Below are 26,957 nucleotides of genomic sequence, written 5' to 3'. Positions count from 1 at the left end.
TATATGAAAAAGTTCAATTGATAGTAGGTCATTTGGTAGTTGCATATTTAGTTGTTTAAGTAACTGCAAAATTGTTTTATGGAGTGGCTATGTGATTTTTTTATCTCCACCCTCAATGAAAGAGATTTCTTGTTGCTACACATCCTCACCAGGTTGTGATATTGTCAGTTTTCTTGGAGTGTATCTGTTCTAATATGGTGTGTAGTAGTATCTCATGGTTGTTTTCAATTGCAATTCCCTAAGGACGTATGATACTGAGAGTCTTTTCATATGCTTATTTGTATATCTGTATATCTTCAGTGGTGAGTTGTCTATCCAGACTTTTGCCCATTTTTTTTTTTTAAATGAGACTTTTTATTTATTTTGGAGTTTTAAGATTCCCTTGTCTATGTTGGATGCAAGTTTTTATCAGGTAACTGTTTTTTTATAAGTCTGTGGCTTCTCTTTTCATTTGCTCAGCAGTGTCTTTCACAGTGCAAACATTTTAACTGCAATAAAGTCAAAATTGTTAGTTTACCTTTTATGGATACATTTGCCATTGTCTAAAAAGTCATGGCCAAACTCAAGGTAACCTAGATTATCACCTACATTATCCTCTAAATGTTTATTTTTTTTCCATTTTCCATTTAGATCTATGATCCATTTTGAGTTAATTTTGTGAAAGGAGTAAGTTTATGTATAGATTCTTCCTTTTTTTTTTTTTTGCCTGTGGATGTTCACTTGGTCTAGCACCATTTGTCAAAAAGTCTCTTTTGCACATTGAATCGCCTTTGCTTCAATGTCGAAGATCAGTTGATTATAGTTTTACAACTCCAGTTGACTATTTCCGGACTCTCAATCCTGTTCCATTGATCTATTTGTCTGTTAGTTTGGCAATACAACACTCTCTTGACTGTTGTAACTTAATAGTAAGTCTTGAAGACTTGAAGCATCATTTCTCTAATGTTTTTCTTCTTCACTATCGCTTTGGCTAGTCTCTGTTTTTCACCTTTCCACATACATTTTAGGATCAGTTTGTTGACGTACACAAAATATGTTGATGAGATTTTGATTGGGACTGTATTAAATCTACAGAAAAAATTGGAAAGAACTGACATCTTAACGATATTCATTCTTTTTCTCAATGAACATAGACTATCTCTTCATTTATTTACATGTTCTTTGATTTCTTTCATCGGAGTTTGTCATTTCCTTCATATAGATCTTGTCTGTATTTTGTCAGATTTCTACCTAATTATTTCCTTTTTGGGAGTGCTAATGGACATGCTGTTGTATTTTTAGTGTCAAAATCCAATTGTTGATTGCTAATGCAGGTATATCTCAAAGATAGCGCAGGTTTTGATTCAGACCACCACAATAAAGTGAATATCCCAATAAAGTGAGTCACACAAATTTTTTGGGGTCCCCATGCATATAAAAGTTATGTTTACACTATACTGTAGTCTGCGTGTTCAATAGCATTACATCTAAAAAAACAATGTACATGCTTTAATTAAGAATACTTTATTGATAAAGATGATAATCATCATTTGAGCCTTCAATGAGTCATAATCTTTTTGCTAGTGGAGAGTCTTATAAAAAATGCATTATCTGTGAAGCAGAATAAAGTGCAGTACAATAAAACAAAGTATGCCTATATACAGGAAGGGAACTGACTTCTTTTTTATTGAGTTCATGATAGTTTATAATATTGTGAAATTTTAGTTGTACATTATTACTAGTCTGTCACCATGTGAGTGCTGCCCTTCACCCCGTGTCCATGCCCCACCCCCTTCCCCCAGTAACCACTGGACTATTCTCTTTGTCCATTTGTTTGTTTATCTTCCACATATGCCTGAAATCATAAAGTGTTTGTCTTTATCTGTCTGGCTTATTTTACTTAACATAATACCCTCAAGGTCCATCCACGTTGTTGCGACTGAGACGATTTTGGCTTTTTTATGCCTGCATAGTATTCCATCTTATATATACGCCACATCTGCTTTATCCAATCATCTATCAGTGAGCACTTGGGTTGCTTCTATGTCTTGGCTATTGTGAATAATGCTGCAATGAACATAGGGGTGCATAAGTCACTTTGAATTGTTGATTTTGAATTCTTTGGATAGATAATCAGTAGTGGGATAGCTGGGTCACCTGATAGTTCTAATTTTAGTTTTTTGAGAAATCTTTGTAGTGTTTTCCATACTGGCTGCATCAGCTTGCATTACCAGCAGCAGTGTATGAGACTTGCATTTTCTCCATAACCTCTCCAACTCTTGTTACTTTTTGCCCTAGTGATTATAGTCATTTTACTGGTTGTAAGGTGATATCTTAGTGTAGTTGTGATTTGATTTCCCTGATGATTAGTAATGTTGAACATCTTTTCATGTACCTATTGGCCATCTATATGTCTTCTTTGGGGAAACCTCTCTTCATATCCTCTGCTCATTTTTCAATCAATTTTTTTTGTTGTTCAATTCTGTGAGTACGTTATATATCATGGAGATTAACCCTTTGTAAGATGTTATTTGAAAATATTTTCTCCCAATTGCTGGGTTGTCTTTTTGTTTTGATATTGGTTTCCTTTGCCTGTGAAAGCTCTTAATCTGATGAAGTCCCACTTATTTATTATTTCTTTTGTTTCCCTGGTCTAACAAGACATGGTATTTGAAAAGATGCTTTTAGGATTAATGTCAAAGAATGTAATCCCTATATTTTCTTCTATGAGTTGTATGGTGTCAGGTCTTACATTGAAGTCTAATCCATTTTGAGTTTAGTTTTGTGTATGGCATAAGATAATGGTCTACTGTCATTCTTTTATGTGTGGTTGTCCAGTTTTCCCAACATCATTTATTGAAGAGGGTATCTTTTCTCCACTGTATATTCTTAGCAACTTTGTTGCAGATTAGCTGTCTCAAGATGTGTAGTTTTATTTCTGGGCTTTCAATTCTGTTCCATTGATCTGTGTGCCTGTTTTTGCACCAGTACCATACTGTTTTGATTACAATACCTTTGTAGTATATTTTGAAGTTGGGGATTGTGATGCTTCCTGCTTTGTTCCTTTTTCTCAGGATTTCTTTAGCTCTTTGGGGTCTTTTGTTGTCCCATATGAATTTTAGGATTCTTTGTTCTAAATCTGTGAAGAATGTCATTGGGATTCTGATTGGGACTGCATTGAATCTGTAGATTGCTTTTGGGAGTATGGACATTTTAACTATGTGTATTCTTCTTATCCACGTGCATGGAATATCTTTCCATTTCTTTATGTCATCATCCGTTTCTTTCAGTAATGTCTTATAGTTTTCCTTGTATAAGTCTTTCATCTCCTTGGTTAAATTTAGTCCTAGATATTTTATTATTTTTGTTGTCATTGTAAATGGTATTCTATTCTTGAGTTCTCTTTCTGTTAGTTCATTATTAGAGTATAGAAATGCAACAGGATTTTGTAAGTTGATTTTGTAAACTATAACTTTACTGTAGTTGTTAATTATTTCTAATAGTTTTCCAATGGATTCTTTAGGGTTTTCTATGTATAAAATCACGTCATCAGCAAACAGTGAGAGTTTCACTTCTTCCTTGCCAATTTGGATTGCTTTTATTTCTTTTTCTTGCCTAATTTCTCTGGCCAAAACCTCTAGTAAAATGTTGAATGAGTAGTGAGAGTGGTCACCCTTGTCTATTTCCTGTTCTTTAAGGGATGGCATTCAGTTTTTCCCCACTGAGTATTATGTTGGCAGTGAGATTGTCATATATGTCCTTTATCATGTTAAAGTAATTTCCTTCTATCCCTATTTTGTTAAGTGTTTTTATCAAAAATGGCTGTTGGATCTTGTTAAATGCTTTCTCTGCATCTATTGGGATGATCATGTGATCTTTACTACTCATTTTGTCAATGTAATGTATCACATTGATTGATTTGCAGATATTGAATCATCCCTGTGTCCCTGGTATAAATCTCACTTGATCATGGTGTATGATCTTTTTAATGTATTGCTGTATTTGGGTTGCCAACATTTTGTTGAAGATTTTGCATCTATGTTCATCAGCAATAATGGCTGGTAGTTTTCCTTTTTTTTGATGTCCTTGTCAGGCTTTGGTGTCAGGGTGACGTTGAACTCATAGAATGAGTTAGGAAGGATTCCGTCTTCCCTAATTTTTTGGAATAGTTTGAGAAGGATGGGTACCAAATCTTCTTTGAATATTCAGACTTTTATTTTTAGGGATGTTTTTGATTACTGTTTCAATCTCTTTATTGTGATTGGTCTATTCAGATTATCTATTTCTTCTTGATTTGGCTTTGCGAGGTTGTAAGAGTCTAAGAATTTATCCATTTGTTCTACATTGTCCACTTTGTTGGTATATAGCTTTTCATAGCATTCTCTTATAATCTTTTGTTTTTCTGTGGTATCTGTTGTTATTGCTCCTCTTTAATTCCTAATTTTATTTATTTGAGCCTTCTATCTTTTTGACGTTGTAAATCTGGCTGGGGTTTTGTCAACTTTGTTTATCTTCTTAAAGAACAAGTGCTTTGCTTCATTGATCTTTTCTACTGTCCTTTTTCTTTCAATTGCATTTATTTCCACTCTGATTTTTATTATTTCCCTCCGTCTGCCGACTTTGGACTTTGTTTGTTCTTCATTTTCCTAATTCAGTTAGGTGTAGTTTTAGATTGTTTTCTGAGATTTTTTTGTTTGTTAAGGTGAATCTGTTTTGCCATGAATTTCCCTCTTAGTACTGCTTTTGTTACATACCATATGAGTTGGTATGGTATGTTTTCATTTTCATTTGTCTCCAGATATTTTTTTTAATTTCTCCTTTAACTTCTTCAATGATCCATTGGTTGTTCGGTAGCATGTTGTTTAGTCTCCACATCTTTTCCATTTCTTAGTTTTTTTCTTGTAGTTGATTTATAGTTTCATGGCACTTTTGTCAGAAAACATGCTTGTATTATTTAAACCTTCTTAAACTTATTGAGGTTTGCCTTGATTCCCAACATATAGTCTATCCTTGAAAATGTCCTATGCACACTTGAGAATAATGTGTATTTTGCTGTTTTGGGATGCAGTGTTCTATATATGTCTATTAAGTCCATCTGGTCTAACTTTTCATTTAATTCAACTGTATCCTTGTTGATTTTTCTGTCTGGATGATCTATCCATTGATGTAAGTGGAGTGTTGAGGTCCCCTACTATTATTGTGTTGTGGTTAACATCTCATTTTAAGTTGGTTAATAGTTCCTTTATGTACTTTGGTGTTCTTGCGTCAGGTGCATAGATATAAGTGTTACGTCTTCTTGGTGGAGTGTCGCTTTGATCAATATATAGTGCCCCTCTTTGTCTCTCTTTACCTGTCTTATCTTGGAATCTCCTTTATCTGATATAAGTATTGCAACCCTTGCATTATTTTGTTTTCCATTAGCTTGGAGTATTGTCTTCTATCCCTTCACTCTGAGACTGTGATTTTCATTGGATGTGAGATGTGTTTCCTGGAGGCAGCATATCACTGGGTCTTGTCCTTTAATCCTTCTTGCCACTCTATATCTTTTTATTGGAGAATTCAATCCATTTACATTTAGAGTGATTATTGATATATGAGGGCTTAATGCTGCCATTTTATTACTCATTTTCTGGTTCTCCTGCATTTCTTTTTTTCTCATTCCATGTATGCCAGTGATTATTAACTCTTCCTGTGTCAGGGGCAGCTACACCATTGTATGTTCTTTTCTCCTTTGTTGAAAATTAGCTGTCCCTAGATGTGTGCATTTATTTCTGGGCCCTCAATTCTGTTCCAATGATCTGTGTGTCTCTTTTCTGCTTGCTGTTGTAATTGCTATGGCTTTGTAGTATACTTTGAAGTAAGAGATTATGAGGTGTCCATCTTTGTTATTTTTCTCAGAGTTGCTTTGGTTATTAGTGGTTTTTTGTTATTCTATATAAATTTTAGGATTCTTTGTTCTATTTCCATGAAAAATGTAATTGGGACTTTTATAGGGATTACATTGAATCTGTAGATTGCTTTAAGTTAAATGGGCATTTTTCCTGTGTTAATTCTCCCAATCTATGAGCATGGAATAGCTTTCCATTTCTTTATGTCTTCTTCCATTTTTTTTACAACAATGTCTTATATGTCTCAGCATACACATCTTTTATCTCTTTGGTTAAATTTATTCCTTGGTATTTCATTCCTCTTTTTGTGATTGTGTTCTTGATTTCTCTTTCTGCTATTTTGTTGGTAGTGTATAGAATCACAACTTCTTTTTCCATGTTAATTTTGTACCTTGCAACTTTATTGTATTTTTTAATTATTTCCAATAGTTTTTTTGGTGGATCTTTAGGGTTTTCTACATATAAAATTATGTCATCCACAAATAGTGACACTTTTACTTCTTCCTTCACAATTTGGATTACTTTTATTTTGTTTTCTTTATTTTCTTTCTTTATTTTATTTTTCATAAAATGTGGGGTGGGAGTAAAAATGTAGGGCAAACTTAAGAGATTATCAACTTAATATAGATTGCTATATACATAGGTTGTTATATATGAATCTCATGGTAACCACAAACAAAAATCTTTAATAAAACCACAAAAAATAGAGAGGGACCAGCCCAGTGGTGCAGCAGTTAAGTTTGGCATGCTCTGCTTCCATGGCCTGGGGTTCACAGGTTCACATCCCTGGCATGGACCTACACTACTTGATAAGCTATGCTGTAGTGGTGACTTATATATAAAATAGTGGTAGATTACCACAGATGTTAGCACAGGGCTAATCTTCCTCACTAAAACATAAATAAAGAAAGAAAGAAAAAATAAAGTAAAGAAATCCAAACACAACACAAAAGAAAGTCACCATGGGAAGAGAGCAAGAGAAGAAATAAAAAACAAAGAAGAACTGCAAATACACCAGAAAACAAGTAAAGTGGGAATACACACATACTTATCAATAGTTCATTTAAATTAACTAAATGTTTCAATAAAAAGACATGGTATGACTGAGTGGATAAAATAAAGACATTTATACTACCTACAATAGACACACTTTAGATTAATGACACTCAGACTGAATGTGAAGGAATAGGAAAAGATATTCCATGCAAATGGAAACAAAAATAAAGTTGGGATAGCAATACTTATGTCAGATGAACGGACTTTGAAACAAAAGCTGTAAAAGGAGACAAAAAAGGGCATTACATAATAATAAAAGGAAAAACCCAACAAGAAGGTATAACACTTGCAAATATCTATGCACCCAAGATAGGAGCACTTAAATTCATAAAGCAAATATTAATAGACATAAAGGGAGAAATTGACAGTAACATAAAAATAGTAGGACTTTAACACACCACTTACATCTATGGATAAATCATTCATTCTGAAAATCAATATGGAAACACTGGCCTTAAATGACACACATACAGAAAATTCCATCCAAAAATTGCAGACTACACATTTATTTCAAGTGCATATAGAACATCCTGCAGGATAGATCACATGTTGGGAAACAAAACAAGTCTCAGTAAATTTGAAAATATTGAAATCATCCTTTTTGACCACAACAGTACAAAACTAGAAACCAACTACAAGAAGAAAACTGAAAAAGTCACAAATATGTGGACATTAAACAAACTGCTACTGAAAAGCTCTTGTGTCAATGAAGAAGTCAACAGAGAAATAAAACAGTGCCTGGAGACAAGTGAAAATGAAAATATGACATACCAAAATATATGGGATACAGAAAAAGTGGTACTAACAGGGAAGTTTGTAGCAGTATAGCCTACCTCAAGAAACAATAAAAATATCAAAGAAACAATTTATCATAACACCTAAAGTAACTAGAGAAAGAACACAGTCCAAAATCAGTAAAAAGAAATAATAAAATTAGAGCAGAAATAAATAAAATAGAGATTAAAAAGATAATAGAAAAGCTCAGTGAAACTAAGAGCTGGTTCTTTGAAAAGATAAAAAAAAATTGACAAATCTTTAGTTAGACTTAATAAGACAAAAAGAGATAAACAGAAATAAAATCAGAAATGAAAGAGGAGACATTACAATGATACTACAGAAATCAAAGGTTATAAGAGAATATTGTGAAAATCTATATGCCAACAATTGGAAACCCTGAAAGGAATGGATAAATTCTTGGAATCATACAACCTTCCAAAACTGACTCAAGAAGAATTAGAGGATTTAAATAGACTGGTCACCTTTAAAGAGATTGAAACAATAAGAAAAAAATCTCCCAAAAAACAAAAGCCCAAGACCAGATGGCTTCCCTGCTGAATTCTATTCAACATTTAAGCAAGATTTAATGCCTATGCTACTCAAACTCCTCCAAAAAACTGAAGAGGTAGCACACTTCCTAATTCATTTTATGACACATTACCCTGATATCAAAATCAGACAGGGAAAAACAAAAAAGAAATTCAAAGGCCAACTTCACTGACAAACATAGATGCAAAAATTCTCAACAAAATATTAGCCAATTGAGTATAACAATACGTTAGAAGAATCATACATCACAATCAAATGACATTTATCCAATGGATGCCAGGATGGTTCAACGCCTGCAAATCAATCAAGGAGATACACTACATTAACAAAATGAAGAATAAAAATCACATGATCATCTCTGTGGATACAGAGAAAGCTTTTGACAATATACAATATCCACTTATGATAAAATTCTGAATAAAATGGGTATAGAAAGAAAGTACCTTAATATAAGAAGTCCATATTTGACAAATTTAGAGGTAACATCATCCTAGCTGTTAAAAACTGAAAGCTATCCCTTTAAGAACAGAAACAAAACAAGGATGCCCACTTTCACTACTCATATTTAACATAGTAGTGGAAGCTTTAGCCAGAGCAAATTTTACCTCTTTTAATTTTGTGTATTCCTTAAGTTCTTATTGCAGCTACAGATGGTTTTAGTACTTTTGTCTTTTGACCTTCATTCTAGATTTATAAGTGATTGATCTACTAACTTTACTTTAGAGTTGTGTTTACCAGTGTTATTTTTTCTTTGGTAATTTTCTGACTTCTATTTGTGGTCTTTTCTTTTCCACTTAAACAAGTTCTTTTAACATTTCTTGTAAACATGGGTTAGTGGTGATGAATTCCCTTAGTTTTTGCTTGTCTGGAAAACTCTTTATCTCTCCTTTCATTCTGAATGATTACCTTGCTGGATAGAGTATTCTTGGTTGTAGGGGTTTTTTTGTTCAACATTTAGAATACATCATGCCTCTCCCGTCAAGCCTGTAAGATTTCTGCTGAAAAGTCAGATGATAGTCTTATGGGAGTTCCCTCATAGGTAACTTACTTTTTCTCTTACAGCTTTTAAGAGTCTGTCTTTGTCTTTAAATCTTGTCATTTTAATTATAATGTGTCTTCGTGTGGGCTTCTTTGGGTTCATCTTCTTTGGTACTCACCATGCATCTCATATGTGGATATCTGTTTCCTTCCTCAGGTTAGGGAAGTTTTCAGCTATTATGCCTTCAAATAAGTTATCTGCCCCTTTGTCTCTCTCTTCTCCTTCTGAGACACATATAATGCAAATGTTAATATGCTTGTTGTTATCCCAGAAGTCCCTTAAATTGTCCTCCTTTATTTAAATTCATTTTTCTTTTCAGCTTGTGTGATTTCCTCTACTCTTTTGTCTAAATCACTGATCCATTCTTTTGTATCATCTACTCTGCTCTTGATTCCCTCTGGTGAACTTTTTATTCCAATGATTATATTCTTCATCTCTGATGGGTTATCTTTATATTTTCTAAATCTTTGTTGAAGTTCTCACTGTGTTCATCTATTCTTCTTTCAAATTTTTGGAGAATCCTTATTACAAGTAGTTTGTACTCAGTATTGGTAGATTGTTCTTCTGTGTTTTGTTTAGTTCTTTTTCTGAGCATTTGTCTTATTCTTTATTTAGGACAAATTCCTCTGCCTTCTCATTTTACCTACTTCTCTGTGCTTATTTCTCTATGTTAGGTAGATCAGCTGCATCTCTCAATCTTGGAAAAGTGGCCTTATGTAGGAGTTGTCTTATGGGGCCTAGCAGCATGGTCCCCTCTCATCACTGGTGCCAAATGCTCCATGTGTGCCCCTGTGTGGGCTGCATGTTCCCTTCTGTTATGGCATTGCCACAATTTCTGTGGGCACATAGACAAATGGAGCCCACCCTCGGCCCAGCTGGTGTGAGGCCTGACTATGTGTGGCTGCTGCAGGCACATTCTTGCTGGGTCAGGCCCCAGTATAGCTGGCTACAAGGCCTGTTAGCACACAACTGCTGTGACTTTGCTGATGAGTTGGTCAGCCCCTGTCATGACTGGTTGCATGGCCCAGCAGTGCGCAACTGTTGCTAGCTTGCTGGTGGGCAGGCCTGGTTTCTGGTGTGCTGATACTATAGCCGGAACTGCTGCTGGTTTACTGCTGGGCAGGACAAGCCCCTGGTGTGGCTGAATGTGCAGCCTGGTGGTGCCCAGCTGCTGCTAGCTTGCTGGTAGGTTGGGCAGGCCCCTGGTGCTGCTGGCTGAGTGGCTTGCAACTGCTGCTGGCTCACTGGTGGGTGGCACAGGCCTCTGGGATGGCTGGATGTGTGGTCCAGTGGTACACAACTTTCAGACATCCACATGGACAGGGAAGGTCCCTGGCGTGGGCTGTCTGTGTGACCAGGTGGTGCGCAACTGCCTCAAGCATACTAGTGGGTGAGGCAGGCCTCACACATGCTGGTGCATAACTGTTTCAAGCATCTTGGTGGGCAAAGCAGATCCCTTATGTGGCTGTTTGTGAGGCCTGGTGGCCCAAGACTGCCATGGGTTCACTGATGGGTGGGGCAGGCACTTGGCACAGGCCGCCTGTACCACCTGGTTGTGCACAATGCCTCGAGTGTGCTGGTGGGCAGGACAGGCTCCCCACGCTCATAGGCTAGAGGTAGAATTCCAAAATGGCACTGCCTAGCATCAACAGCAGCACAGCTAAACTAGGTCACAAAAATGACTGCTGCCAGTGTCTCAGTCCTTGGCGGTGGACCCAGCTGCCTCCTGCCTCTCTAGGATGTGCTCCAAGCTTAGTAAGGAAATCTCTTTTACCAATGGACTATGCACTTTTGTATCTTGTGTTTTCTTGCTGGTTTCCCAGTTAAGCGAGCCTGTGCATTGGCCCTTTAAGAGCAGGTTTTCCTTTCCCTGAAGTTCTATAGTTTTCCTGGGCATATTCCTCATTGGTTTTCAAAGCCAGGTGTTTTGGGGTCTCACCTCTCATGAGCTGGATCTGAGGGCTAGGGTGCCTAATGTGGAGCTTGAATCCCTGGCTCCTACAGGAAAAGCTCTGTACCCAACTCTGAAGAGTCATGGCTAGGATTTGTTTTTTCCCTCAGCAGGATTGTATCTCTGTCTCTTCCACCCTACTCAGTGTTATCCCTTGTTCTCTTCATCCAGTTTCTAGATCTCTCAGAGGAAATTACTCCACTTGTAGCTGTAGATTGGTTCTGTTTGTGGGAGGAGCTGAGCTCAGGATCCTTCAATACCACCATCTTCCAAACTTTGCCTGCCCATTTTCTAATTAGATCTCTATTTTGTCTGTTTCCTGCCAAGTTATGAGAGTTTTACATATTCTAGATACTAATCCTTTTTAGGATATATTGTTTGTCAGTATATTTTCTCAGTCTATAGCTTGTCTTTTTATCTTTTTCACATGGGCTTTTGCAGAGCATAAGTTTTTAATTTTGATATGTTGTAATTTTTCAATTATTTGTTTTATGGGTTATGCTTTTGATGTCAAGCCTTGCTTAGCTGTATATCTTAGATTTTCTAATTTCTTAATTTTAAAAGTTATAATTAATTACAATTATATGAACTATATATAATTAACTATGTATAAATTATATATATAATTATATATAATTATATATAAAAACTATAATATAATTATGGTTTTATGTTTATGTTTAAATTGATAACCCATTTTGCATTAATCTTTTATAAGGTGTGAAGTTGACATTTTTGCTTATGGATTTCGAATTGCTCCAGTACAGTTTCTTAAAGACGTTATCTGTCTACCATTGAATTAATTTTATTTCTTTCTCAAAAATCAATTTAACATATTTGTGTAGAACTACTTGTGTGTCCTCTATTCCACTTTGTTGATCTATATTATTATCCTTACACATTTACCACTGTTTTGATTTCTATTGGTATAAGTCTTAATATTGAAAGCAATAATTCTCACTTTCTCTTTATTCACTTTTCAATATAAATTATAGAATATGTTCATCTATGTCTACAAAAATTCTTACTAGAGTTTTGATAGGAATTGTCTTAATCCTATAAATCAACTTGGGGAACATGCCATCTTTATTATGTTGAGTGTTCCACCCTATGCACAAGTTTTGTGTTTCTGTTTATTTATGTCTTCATTGATTTCATTCATCCACATTTGTAATTTTCAACACACGGATTCTGTACATGGTTTTATCGGCATATATCTAAATATTTTGTTTACTTTGGTGTGATCATAAAGGGTGTGTATTTTTTTTTGGGGGGGGGGGGAGATTAGCCCTGAACTAACATCCATGCCCATCTTCTTCTACTTTATATATGGAACACCTGCCACAGCATGGCTTGACAAGTGGTGCATAGGTCCGCACCAGGGATCCGAACTGGCTAACCATAGGCCACGAAAGCAGAATGTGCAAACTTAACTGCTGTGCCACCACGCTGGCCACAAATAGTTTGTATTTTTAGTTTTGGTGTCTGCTTGTTCACTGTTAGTATACAAAAATGCAATTGATTCTTACATGTTGAACATGTATCTAGTGAATTTTAAGATGTCATTTGTCAGTTTTAGGAGGGGTTTTCTTTCTGTTAGAGTACTTGGAATTTTCTGTGTAGACAATCATGTTATCTTCAACAGGAAAAATTTTATTCTTTCCTTTCCAATCTGTATGGCTTTTATTTCTTTTTCTTGCCTTACTGAACTGGGTAAAACTACTAGTACTTTGTTTTCAATAACACTACTAAGAGTGGACATTCTCATCTTGTTCCCAATCTTATAGGAAAAGCATTCAGTTTTTCAACTTAAATATGATACTGGCTATATATTTTTTGTTTGTTTTTGTTGTTTTTTGGGGAGCAGATATTCTTTATCAAGTTGAAGGAGTTCCCTTCTATTACTAGATTGCTGATAGTTTTTATTAACATCAGGAACGCATATTGGATTTTAACAAAATTGATTTGAATATGCCATCTTCATTGACGTGATCATATGATATTTCCTTCGTAGGCTGTTGATATGGTGGATTACTTGATTGTTTTTATAAATATCAAACCAGTCTTGCATACATGGCATAAATCTCACTTGGTCATGTTGTATAATTATTTTGATACATAGCTGGTTTGAATTTTCTGATATTTTGTTGATGATTTCTGTGTCTAAATTTACGAGATACATTTGTCTGTAGTTTTTCATTTTTTTCTTTGCTATCATTGTCTGTTTTAGGTATCAGAATAATACCAGAATCATACACTCAGTTGGGAAATATTTCCTCCTCTTCTATATTGTGGAAGCTATTTTGTAAATGGGACTTGTAGGTAGAGTCTGCTGGGTCTCACTGGATTAGTATTGTGATGTTACAAGTTTTGTTCTCTTCTGGAGGCTCTAGGAGAGAATCAGTTTCTTGGTCTTTTCCAGGTTCTAGAGCCATTCACATTTTTTGGTTCATGTCTCCTTCCTCTATTTTTAAAGCCAGCAACATCAGATCTACCACTTTTAAAAATGTCATGATTACGTTGAGCCTACCTACATAATGCAGGATAATCTTCCAGTTGGCAATGTTTCTGCTATTACACAGTTCTCCAGAAATGTGTGGGCTGTCTATATATTTCTCTGGGATTCACTCCATTAGACAAAAAAGTTCCTTCACAGATAATTCCTTCTAGATTTTTTGGCGGCTGCTTAACGGTGGAGAGGATCTATGAGTCACTGCTTAATTTCTTCAGAAGATTTTGTGTAACTAAATGAATTTTTTGATCTTTTTGAAGCATGAGCAAAAGGTTGTCTAGCCATATCTTCTACTTTTTCTCTACAGCAGGTTTCTTGACAGTAAAACTCCTAATTTTAATCTCTTTTGCTATCTGAATAGGCTGAGAATTTCCAAAATCACCAGTTTCTGGTTTCATTTTATTTAACCATTCTTATCTAAATCTGTCTCATTTCTCTCATATTTTACTGTAAGTAGCAGGAAGAAACCAGGCTGCAAGACTTTGCTTGGAAATCTTCTCAACTGAATGTCTAATCTCACCTTTTATAAGTTCTGTTTTACATAATTCTGCTACGCTTTCTCCTACTATATAGCAAGAATCAACTTTTTTCCAATTTCTAACAAAATGTTCTTCATTTTCTTCTGAGTCTTCACCAGCAATGCCTTTAATGTACATATTTATATCAATAATCTGTTCATCACAATTTGGGTATTCTCTAAGGGAATATGTGCTTTATCTAGCAACTTCTCAATTTTTTTTGAGCCCTTACCAGGAGAGCCTTTAAAATTCATATTTCTACTAATAGTCTACTCAGATCAACTTAAGCTTCTTCTATCACGTTCCTCAAAATTTTTCCAGCCTCTCCCCACTGCCAAATTTCAAAGCCACACCCACATTTTTAGGTGTTTGTTACAGAAGCAGTCTACTTCAGTTAGGAAAATTGTATTAGAGTCCTATTGCTGCTGTAGCAAATTACTAAATTCAGCGACTTAAATTAAAACAATTTACTTATCTTACAGTTCTTTAAGTCATAAGTCTGAGGCTGGTCTCACTAGGCTAACATCAAACCGTGCATTCCGTGTCCCTTTACAGAGGTCCTAGGAGAATATCTGTTTCCTTGTTCTTTTCAACTTCTAGAGGCCACCCACATTCCTTGGCTGGTGGCCCCCTTCCTCCAACTTCATCAATAACTTCATGGTGTTCTCAAGCTGCCATCTGTCTGATTATCTCACTTCTGCCTCCTACTTCCGTTTTCAAAGATCATTCTGATTACATTGGAGCCACCTGGATAATTCAGGATAATCTCTTTAATTTAATATCAATTTAGTAACTAAAGATTAGCACCCTTACTTACATCTTCATCTTTGAGTCCTCTTTGCCATGAAGGGTAACATATTCACAGATTTTCAGGAATAAGATATTGACATTTTGGGAGCCGATAATATACTTACAAATACTAAAGACAAAAATGAGCATATGTGCAGAGCTGCTGAGATAGTTCTCAGCTTTGCACAAAATGCTCAGAGTTTAGGGAGGTTAAGGATGGACTGGACTGAAGAGGCGAAGATTAAAGCTGGCAGTGGTTTTCTTTGCCGCTTTCTCTATGAGCTTGCACATCTGCTGAGCAGGGACTCTGGTTTACTAGTCTGGAAAATTTGCCTTTTGTTTATCAAGCTACAAACATTGATAACATTTATTAACCCCACAGCTCAACAAGTCACATCCAAAGGTAACTTCTTGTGTTTCTCTCCTTTGGCACTAAGCCAGCATTAGCTAAATTAATTTCCGTTTAAAAACTCACTCTCCTTTTTTATCGCTTTAAATTAAAAGGAGCTTGATTTGAGCTATTTTCTCCTAAGGTCTTAGAAAAGTGATTCGGATATCTGTCCAGAGTTTTTTGTAAACCTTAAGTTTATATAGATTAATTAATTCAGTTAAATAAAATTCTGCAAACCAAACAGAACACTTTTTCTGTTTGTATTTATCCTGTAGGCCATACTACATCTGCCTTCAAAACACTCAAAAGTTTTTTAGACTTTTCAGAGGACCACAAGGGAAGCAGCATTCTCTAAGCTGGTGTGATTTTTGTGATGAGAGTTTCACTCATATGTTCTGTGACTCTTAAATTCCAAAGGCTGTAAAGATGATAAATAAATACACAGTATTACCTGATGATTTTCTAAAATTCCAATTTTATTTTCAAGTAAAGGATGTTGGAAATAATAGGTCTTTTAAAAGTGTTTTCTACAGAGTTCCCATTTCCCATCCATGCCGTCTTTTCTCAGAACATCTCAGAGTAGATCAGAGATGAAGGGGAATGCAGAAATTGGGTAAATTACTAAACGCACATTCTTTCTTCCCCAGGTCTCATTATCTGAAAATGATTACATTTTATTATAGAAACTACGGCAAGTAACTTTTAACTCACTTACAAAAATTTTTATACATAAATAACTTGCCAGTCTAATCAGAGAACAGAAACCACATGTTATGGTAAAGAATCAACAACCTTGAACTAGTCAATAAACATATGATCTTTTCTGAAACACACAAATAATGATAGACAACAGAATGACCTCGTATTGAATTATGTCTTATACTGTAGACTATTAGAGCAAGGCTCAATAAAAAGATAGAATCTCATTACAGTTATCAGAATTTTATGCTTTGATTTCCTTTGAATTTGATACTTTCCCAGTAAAATTGAGAAATGTTATTACAAAAATATACTCACAGAAATAACTTTAGATAAATAATTATGTGTTTATTGTGGCTTTCTGTACATTATCTTAATATTTTTGCCAGTCTAAACTAATTTGTCATTACTGGGCTAAGGTTATCATTTCAGCTAGTCCAATTCAGGTCATCTCTTGGGTAGTCTCTTAATTAAATTTCTCGTAAAATATGTTAATTTTACTCTTTGTTCCAGAAATTGTCCTCACATAACCCTGAAATGCCTCCCCCATGGGAGGCCCCACATAGCTATTATGTGGGGAAGGTGCAGCTCGTGAGTTTTGATTAAGCAGAGTGCTAATTCCAATTCTGCTACTTGCCAGGCTGTGAGTACAGCAGTGCTCTTATGTAAAATGGAGATGACAGTGGTGCCTCCCATGGTTATTGAGAGATTAAATAGATTAAAGAAGAGGCATTTTTAAAGTGTCTGGCCTGGTACCTGGCTTAGAACAGTAACTCAAAAAATTCTAGTTTCTCTTTTTCCTTCTCTCTACCTCTAATACCTAACTCCAGGTTTACCCATTCCTAGATGTAATACCTGGCTAGTGCTCCTCTTTTATCATTGCCTTCATCGATATTGTCTCAACTCCTATATATTTATTGGTCACTGAATTATACACATGTTCTAGTTATTTTTTTAGTGTTCCTTGATATACACTCTGGAACAGGTTTTGTATTTCATATGTCCTTGTATCACTGCCTTGAGACTAGAAGTGATACATTTGATGAGTGAATTGTGAAGAGTGTTAGCAACACAAAGGAGCTAACTCAATTTGACCTCATTTATATTCCTAAGAACAATTGTAAACGCTAATGTGAATGGATCCATATTTAAATAGGGCTAGAGCAGCTATTTCAGAGGAATTGCCTTGCACACTAGCTTTTTTAATCTCCCAAACTGTACCAAACTACCAACATTCAAAGAAGTCAGTAAGCACAAGAATATCCTGTTTGTAAGGACTGATGAAATTGAACTTTACTGATGACTGAATCACTAACCAATCAATGAAGTACAAATCTAGAATTTTGCCTGATAATTGAATCTCAAGCCAATCTATGAAGTACAAACCCAGCCATACCTCATCTAGCACCAGTGAACTCTTCTTTAATACAACTCACCTCATCCTCCCTTTTTTCTATAAAAACCTTGATCCCCTCTCCTGTAATTGGGACACTATTTGGGTTTCTATCTTAATCTGTGCTTTCAAAATGGCAAGTCTTTGATTCACAAATAAATCTTTGCCTCTTGAATTGGTTTCTGATTTTTTATAGCTTTGCATATGGTTTGAGAAGATGAAACCCAAAGTGACCTCACCTTCATGGACCAGTGTCCTCTGGAACTGGGTATCATACTTACACAAGTCTGATGTGCTCACCATTTCCACAAATTACCATCTCCTCTGACCATAAGTCCTCTTAGGCTCCAACCTTCCTCCTTTTGCTTGAAGTCATTGCCTTTCTTTGGGACTTTGTGAACAATAGCCCAATTTGGGGTTGATCTACCAAGAGACAGTTGTCTCAAATTTGCCTCATGGCTTTTGCCATCTGGAAGGATTTCCCTGTTTGAGCTGGCTCATAGCAACTCATGGCTGTTGCCGTTTGGAAGGCTTTATTCATTTGGTGAGTACTCAAATTCTGTCCTTGTGTCCTTTGTCCAAACAGCTGTAGCCAATGGTTCAGAAGCACGAGTAACAGCCTAAAGCTCACAACTGGTGTCTGTGTCTCTTTGTCCAGCTGTGCTTGAACCTGTAAATTTTATCTTCCAAAAGTTCTCAAGAAGTTCTTCCCACAAGAACTCCAGCTAGGTTTATGCTTAAGAACTACAGTTCTTCCTCTTGAAAATTTTTGTCCCAGTAGACTGATAGTACAAAAAGTTTAAAATTACTGCAGTCATTTTGGGGCTTTTTTGAACTCCTGAAAGTTGCCCTTTTATGAATTAGACTTGAGAACTATGGACCAGAAAAATTGAATGTAACCTTTAATTTCTAAAGAGTCAAGCATATCACCTTCCAGTATACTTGCTTAAAAACTGTGGTCCTGGAAGCTGTAAATATTTACAAGGAACATAATTTTTTTCCTAAATTTGTTTTGTTTCCTAAGGGCTTGGCTTGGTAACCATCAGGTCGGGGGGCCCCAAAATATGGTCAGACAAAAATGTGGAGTACATCCCATTTATGGCCAGATATAGTTGGACAGAAATGTTGGTTACACTCCATTTGCAGACAGCTATGGACACATAGAAAAGTGGGCTGAACTCTATGTTCAGCTAGGATTTTATCAAACTTATACCAGCCTTCAGGGGAATTATATTAACCCTTAGAAGGAACATTCTAATTTTTTAAGATTAGATCATTTAAGACGGGCACTTAAAGGAAAAGTCTTCAAAATTTCAAAATATCCTATTGAAAGTTTCACTGCAAAAATTTCATGAAAAATTGATGTAAGAGGTGCCTAAAAGAAAATACTCTCAGATCATAAACAAAACCCATTAAGTTACTGACTGTAGGGTCACCTTCATATCGACCTTCAAAGGAGGGCCTTGATATGGGCATCTTCTAGAGTTAATGAGGCTCTGAGAGATTTTCTGGTAAACTGCTACATTATTCCCTCAAGCAGTCAAGGGAAAATTAAAATTAAAACCCAATGGAGTTATTTAATACTGTTAGAAATATTTGCTATTTATCCTGGCTGAAACCTAACAAGATATTTGAAAGGATTTAGTGACTTATGATCAGAAATTTGGACAACTTGGAAGCTGATATTCAGAGCCTGATAGGAATTGTGTTATTTTTTTTTTTTTTTGAGGAAGATTAGTCCTGAGCTAACTACTGCCAATCCTCCTCTTTTTGCTGAGGAAGACTAGCCCTGAGCTAACATCCATGCCCATCTTCCTCCACTTTATATATGGGACACCTACCACAGCATGGCGTGCCAAGCAGTGCCATGTACACAGCCGGGATCTGAACTGGCAAACTCTGGGCCGCCGAAGTAGAACATGCGAACTTAACCACAGTGCCACAGGGAAGGCCCCTACTTTGGCTTCTTACTAAAGAAAAACTAAAAGTCATTTGTGTCTGTTAGTAAACATGTCTTATGCCAAATAAAAAAACTTATGCTGTGAGAAAATTTATGTTTTCAATAAAAGAAGGTATAAGGAATGGAGATGCTTTTGTTAAGACAATTAATTTGTCCTACAGTGAAACTTGTTATGAGAAAGAGGAAAGAACAAATTCTGAAAGTAAAAAATAAAGTTGTAAAAGGTTTATGGAAAAGGAACCCTGAGAAAAGAACTTTACGGATCGTCAAACTGGCTAAGATTGAAATGGATTTAATTAAGTAAATGAGTATTAATATCAAAAGTAAGCTGATACAAAATTAGAATATGGTTTCGTCTCTGTTAAAAGGATAAGATTTCTGGAGATTTTATTGTGCTTTTAATCTTTAAAGAGATTATAATAGGTTTTTCTTTACCTTTGAGTAGTCTGCCTAAATGTCAGGGATTTTAGATTTTATCAAAATAATTTTCTGTATTGTTTTTATCAGGTCTTTAATTATAAGAGCTAAGGTTTTTCTTAGAACTGTTTAACTTTCTCTATTTTTCTGGAAGTCTATAATTGTCACCATGGTTAAATGGATAGCGGAGTATTATGTCACAGTGATCTATGATCCTATTTAACCAAGTGTTTTAAAATCTTTTTTTTTGACAAACTTTCCCAAATCAGATTCTAAAGGAAGTTTTCTTGACCTAGGAGATTCCAGAAAAATTGTTAAACTAATTAGGCTTACTTGATGTTTGGAATTACATGGAAAGCATTGTAAAATAAGAAATAACATTAAGTCGTCTTTATACTGTATTTTCATAGGTGTATAAGTATTCCAGGGATTATGTAAAAATCCTAGAAATTTGATATGTCTTTGTAACTATTTGTACATTTCCCCACTGGGTGAAGGCATTCCCCTGCCAACATACCACTGCTACAGCTGTTGCTAAAATATGTTAGAAAAGATTCCACCTACTTGGGGCATTCCCTCTGCATTACACAGTCACTTAAGAATGCATTTTACCTGCCATCTTATGAAACAAGTATGCAAAGTGTGGCCTATATTGGAACACTTACACGGTACTTAGCCCCAATCCTTCAGATTGGCAGAAACAACAAATGACGTTATTAGAACACAATTGGCAAAAGTTATGGAAAGCTTAAAGTTAATCTGACCAAAAGCACTTCCTTTGGTCTTCCTAAATTTAAGATCTGTCTGCTTTGATGAACATAAGCTTTCACCATTTGGAATAATTACAGGTTGACCTATGCATTTAGCTATGCTTGTCTTTAATATCCAATTAATTAAAGGAGACATGCTCTCTTCTTGTAAAGAAATAATTAAAGTCACTTATAAGAGTCACAGCTGGGTAGAACAATCTTTTCACAGCATACTTTCAGAAGATAAAAAACTAAACCCCACAATCTAACAACCAGATGACTCTGCGTATTGCAAAAGACACCTTGGAAAGGAATTTTTACAACCAAGGTAGGAAGAACCATATTACGTACTCTTAGCCATTCCATGTATTGCCAAACTTAAAGGTGTTGACACTTAGCTTCATGTTTTCCATTTAAATAAAGCTTCTGAACTTAACTGGACTGCCAAATCAACAGAAGATTTCAAGTGTAAAACTTACTAGGAAGTGAAGCAGATGACATCTGACCTGGGCAGCTTTCCCAAGACCCCAGACCAGACCCTATAAACTCATGAATATTGTCTTGATTCTGCTCTTAATGCTTTTCACATAAGACCTACTTTAAGTCACTCTAACGATTATCACAATTGTTCTCCTAAATTCTGTAAAACGATTATCAATGCACCAGCATCTCAAAACTTATTATTCACCCAATATCCTCCAACCAGCTGATCAGGAGATTATTCTAGTAGGCCTACCTCTTTGTGCAAAGTTTTATACGAAAATGAGACTTGAAGATGAAGAAAATAGCTCCCATTTTGTAAACATGGCACTAATAATGCAGATCCTTGGCTTCAACAAGTTTTTACCCAGCTCCAAGTTAATGCCTCTATGAACAACAAGATGTTTGATGGCATCATCTGTGCTCCATCTGTCTATGTCTTTGTGCTTATGGCAATCATCCATGGACCTATGAATGCTTAGGCAGCTGAGGAATGGAAGGTCAATGTTTGTAAGGACATTTAACCGTTCCTTCTAGTATTCATAACGAATCTGAAACTTCCCAATCATTCTCATGTGGGTCTTTCCTACTGACCCAACAACACAGACAAAAATGTGAAATCAGTTGGACATATACCCAATGCTGTTCAATGCCTGGCAGTGTCAACTCAAACATGGCTGCTAGATTTGGAAAAATAGCATTTCCTTGGGTAGGTACTGCATGGAATAAATACATGATCAGAAATTAATCTAAAACCTTAGGAGAAACTGCTGAATCCAGTGTCAAGGAAATACCACCCAAGAGAAATCTTTGAATTCCCTCAAGTGAGTTGTATTAGACAATAAAATTGCTCTTGGTTATAACCTAGCTGAACAAGGTGAGATTTGTTCTCTTATAAACAGCTCTTGTACTTGGCTAAACACCTCTGGTGAAGTAGAGACAGAGCTAGATAAAATCCAGGCACAAGCCAATTGGTTATATGCGTGCCCATTAACATCCCATGATTCTTTGCTCTCTCTAGCTAGCTACCCTCAAGCATTGCTTCTTGGTTCAGGTATATTCTCCCATTTGGACTTAGCATTTTGTTTGTTATTATAGGAATTCTCACTGTTGTAAAATTTTGTTCCTTCTGCATAGTTTGATGTTATAAAAACACTACTCAGGTAATGGTTGCTCAGTGCTTTGAAATGATTGCTAAGGCTTATGAAACTTCACATGAGAAACTTCATGGAACTATAGATGTTTACCCTTAAAATAGCTTTACAGTAGAGCCTTCCTCTTCTCTGGCACTCTTGTTTCTCAAATGTGGACTAATGCTCCTAAGGAAACTACAATCCCTCCTTCATAGACCATGACATATCAGGAATAAGACCTCCTGGAAATGAGGGACCAGTGATGCTTTGATAGTTGACCAACAATGTTTTCCAGGGTTTGATCAGTGATGCTTTTGGAGAAAGATCTTTATCAAAAGAAGGAAGTGTAAATGATGACGTGAGTGGGACCATATTAAAATAGAGCTGCAGCAGCCATTTCAGAGGAATTACCTTGTGCCTCTTGTTTTCTTTAGCTTCCAAATTGGACCTAACCACCAACATTCAAAAAAGTCAGTAAGGGCATGAATATCCTATTTGTAAGGACTGATGAAAGTGAACTTTATTGATGACTGAATCACTAACCAATAAATGAAGTACAAATCTTGTCTTTTGCCTGATGGTTGAATCTCAAGCCAATCTACAAATCTAGCCTTAACTCATCCAGCACCAATGAACTCTTCTTTAATACAATTTACCTCATCTTTCTTCCTTTTTCCCATAGGAACTCTGAGCCCCTCTCCTGTAATTGGCACACTATCTGGGTTTCTACCCAAATAGGTGATCGCTGAATTGCAATTCTTTGATCTCCAATAAATACTTTACCTTTTGAATTGGTTCTCAATTTTTATTGGTTGACACTATGTTCACTATCACTAAGTGAAAAAATAAAATACTCATAACTCTTCTCATTTGGTGGAATAAAAATCAGTAGTATAGCATACTACTGACTTTCTGCAGGCCTTTGACACTCATATATAACAAGGGACACTAATGAGCTTAGAGCAAACAATTTCCTTAGGCTCAGAGGTCAAAAAACTCTTTATTTGATTGCAATTCCTTATCTTTTCAGAGACTTATGTACATAAATTTTGCTTCTGCCTACTTTTGTAGACTTTCCAAATAACAATAACAATAGTAATGACTTACATTTAAGAGTAAACACAGGCTGTTCAGGAAATGTCCTTTTCATTACATTTTTTCTTTGAGATAATGTTTTCTAAATTTTAAAGATGAGAGAACTGAGACTCAGAATAGTGAAATAAAACTGGAAAAATTAAACGTTAGAAAATGAAAGAGGTAGGTTTTCCATCCAAATCTATTTAGATTCAAAACCCATACACTTCTCACTATCAAACTCAAATTCTTCCCCTTGGATCCACTTTTCTTTTAGGTTTTAGGGCCCTTGTTTCTGTCTCCTTGTTTAAAATAACCCTCTGCCTAGATTTTATTATCTTGCAGATATCTCACCCTTACATAAATTTTTAGATTATTCTTCTCTAGATTTGCCTTATGCTATTTCTGCCTATGTTTCAGCTCATGAAGCAAGATCTCATGGGAGCAACCACAAAAGCAGATTCTAAGAGAGCAATGGCAATGGGTGGTTGTAACAGCTCAGATATACAGCCCCATTGCTAGGGAACTGCTATTTGACTGCCAGTCACACATTGCAACAGATTTTAGTTAAATCAAGCTTTGACATGATTGGAACAAAAACCAAATGAAACATCTGCCAAAAGAGAAAATGTGTCAAACTCCTAAACAAAGAAGAATGTCTCTAATGGTTATAACATCTGAACAATAGTAAAATTAGTTTTTTTTAAAGTTTTACAAAATTCTCAGTGGATTTTCTTGTGTCATTGGACAATATTTTTTTTAATTGTCATGTACGTATTGTTTTCCAAGTGTACAGGAAAGAAGTCAGTTGAGTATCAGAATATGGGATAAGATTAAATTCAGTTTAACTTAATGAGCATGTAGTATCATTCAAGAAGAAATGGAACCCACCTGCTAGGCATCTAGGATCCATTCTGCATCAGTTAAGTTGTGTCTAGATGGCATTATACTTCTATATGAAAACGGAAGCTCCCACGTGTCCAAATGCCAGATGATTGACTGAATTTTCTCATTTTACTTTAATGTTTGTGATTATATGGATAGATTTCATGGCAGCAAAAGTCAAATGAGCCTCACTTGGCATTACTGAACATCTCTATAAATAAAGTGCATTTCAACTGGTTTGTACAATGGGAAAGCAATATCACATGACAAGAAGTTCATGAGAAAGTTTGACTATGATGCTCATCACCCTTAGGCTAACTTTACTCATAGTTGTAGAATGCCTTTCAAATTTTTAGGCGTAATATGCAGACACAACAATGTCTAGAAGGGAAAGAGGGCCCATCTCCTTCTTATGTCTCTATTTTCAAGAATAGGGACAACTTTCTCAGTGGTTTTCCTTTATATCATCTTGGACCACTTGGCCATCTGAAATCAGGCACTAACAAGGGGAATTGAATTACCCAGGTTGTGTTAGACTAACCATTCAAGGTTAGTCAATGATGTGGGAAATCAACCACCATGAACATAACAGGCAAATGAAACTGCATATCATCTGTGTCCTTGGAATGACCACTGTGAGATAAAGAAGCAGCAGTAGAAGCCAAAAAGCTGAAAGCAGCAGTTACAGTTGATGAAAACAACAATTATAATAAATGCTCTGAGCAAAGGCATTGGCTTTTTCAAATTACTTTACATAGGTTTCCTAAGCAATTAATTAAGAAGGAGGTTAGAAATCCCTATAGGTTTTTCTTTTATAGAATGTATCTGGTTTGTGTTGTCTCATCTGTGACTTTGAGGAAGATAATTAATCTTCCATGCCTCTGTTTCCCTGTCTGAAAAATGAGAGCCTTACTAATAATTGTTCTAACTATGTCATAGCCATTTACAAGATTTTATGATAGTCAGATGAGCCATTATTCTGAATTCAGTGAGCTTTTATCAACCTCTTTCTATTTGCACTGAATATAAAAATGCATAAATGCAGAATGTTTTATACTTTTGCACAATATTATTATTTTTATTATATTAACTCTATTTTTTTATTGAGTGTCATAATCAGTTCAATTTTAAATGCCCAACTATAAAAATGAATATATGGGCACATAGATTACTTTTGCTGCTCTTCTTCAATTTGTGTCTGGGTTCTTCTGAAAATTAAAAATAAAAATAATAATATTTTGGATTCTTCCCAAATGTAATAGCTCATACACCCAAACATATAAAGAAACAAAAAAGCAAAAGCAAAATAAAACAAAAAGACCTTAAAGCAATCAAGCATTAAACTTTGTTTCTTCCTCTTTTGACTTCACTTTACACCTGTAATTTCCCTTTGTAAACAATTCTGCTTCTTCAACTGAAAATTTTCAGAATCAGAAACCAAAGTTTACAACTACTTTTTATGTACTCAAGAGGTTACATGAGCATCTTAAGTCCTGAACTTTTTGGACAAATCACCACTGCTGCTATTGTGAAGGCTTTTTTATGAGGAGAGTTTAACAACTCGTAACATTCTCTTGAAGTCGTATTCATTTGGATTACAGACATGTGCACTTTGTTCAGCAAGACTAATGCTTGGAGATTTTACTCCTTAAACTGAATGACTATTTACCCATAGAATTAGTGAACAAATTTTACTTTTCTAAGGCAACCTTATCTGAATGGCTTTAGGGTGTAAACATAATATGCTAAGAGGAAGTTCCCTATTGCTCTGTATGCTGCCAAGACATATTAATGTTCCAACTGCAAAGGAAGAGAGAGAAACTGGCTATAAAGAATTAGGTCTTTGCATTTTTGGAGTATGTACTGCTGACAAATCTTTTAGGGTGTGGCTGAACACTGCCATGAGAAATCAGCATTTATCTCCTTAGTTTTCACATGGATATTACTAATTCTCACCCCACTCAACACCATCTGATTAAACTCTCCAACTCTACCTAGCCTGCCATTACTGCTAAGAGTACTGCTACTGCACACATCCTCATGTGAAAATCTTGGGGTGAACTAAGTGCATAACTCCATCGCCTATAAAATTTCTATCACTAAAAGATGTGGTTAATCTATTTCATGATATATCTCAAATTTCTTTTGTCTTCCTCTTCTCATTATCATTGAAATACCGTCTCCTAGCATTCTCTCTACACCCAATATACCTCCCCCCTATTTATTCTGGATAAGGGCAGATTAATCTTCAATGATTTGTCATCATCATCTTTTTCATAATTATTATTTACATTGAACATCCACTTTATGCTAATCATGATGTAGGTGCTTCACATATGAGATTTCACTACACCAGCCATGAATGACAGGTATTATTACTCCACTTACCAGATTATGAAATAAAGGCTCAAAGAAGGGTAGTAATTTCCCCAAACTTGGTCCATATACTCTACTTATAAATAATACATTGGTATATCTGCTGTATAATCTTTCATTATGCTAGTTTACCTGACACATTGTATGAGCACAAGGAATGTGAGATGATTAACATAAAAATGGTTATTGGTGAATTCCTTAATGAGGATTACTGCTAAAGCTACTTTATTATGGTTTATAAGTATGAATTAAACTCTGATTCCCCTTTTATAATCCATATTGGTCAATATCAATACATGATCACATGATAAAATTACTGAGAATTCGACGTTGCTGAAAGCT

Source organism: Equus przewalskii, chromosome 17 (assembly GCF_037783145.1).
Source record: "Equus przewalskii isolate Varuska chromosome 17, EquPr2, whole genome shotgun sequence".
NCBI lineage: Eukaryota > Metazoa > Chordata > Mammalia > Perissodactyla > Equidae > Equus > Equus przewalskii.
The sequence above is the reverse complement of the archived record's forward strand: the minus strand, read 5'-3'. Positions refer to the sequence as shown.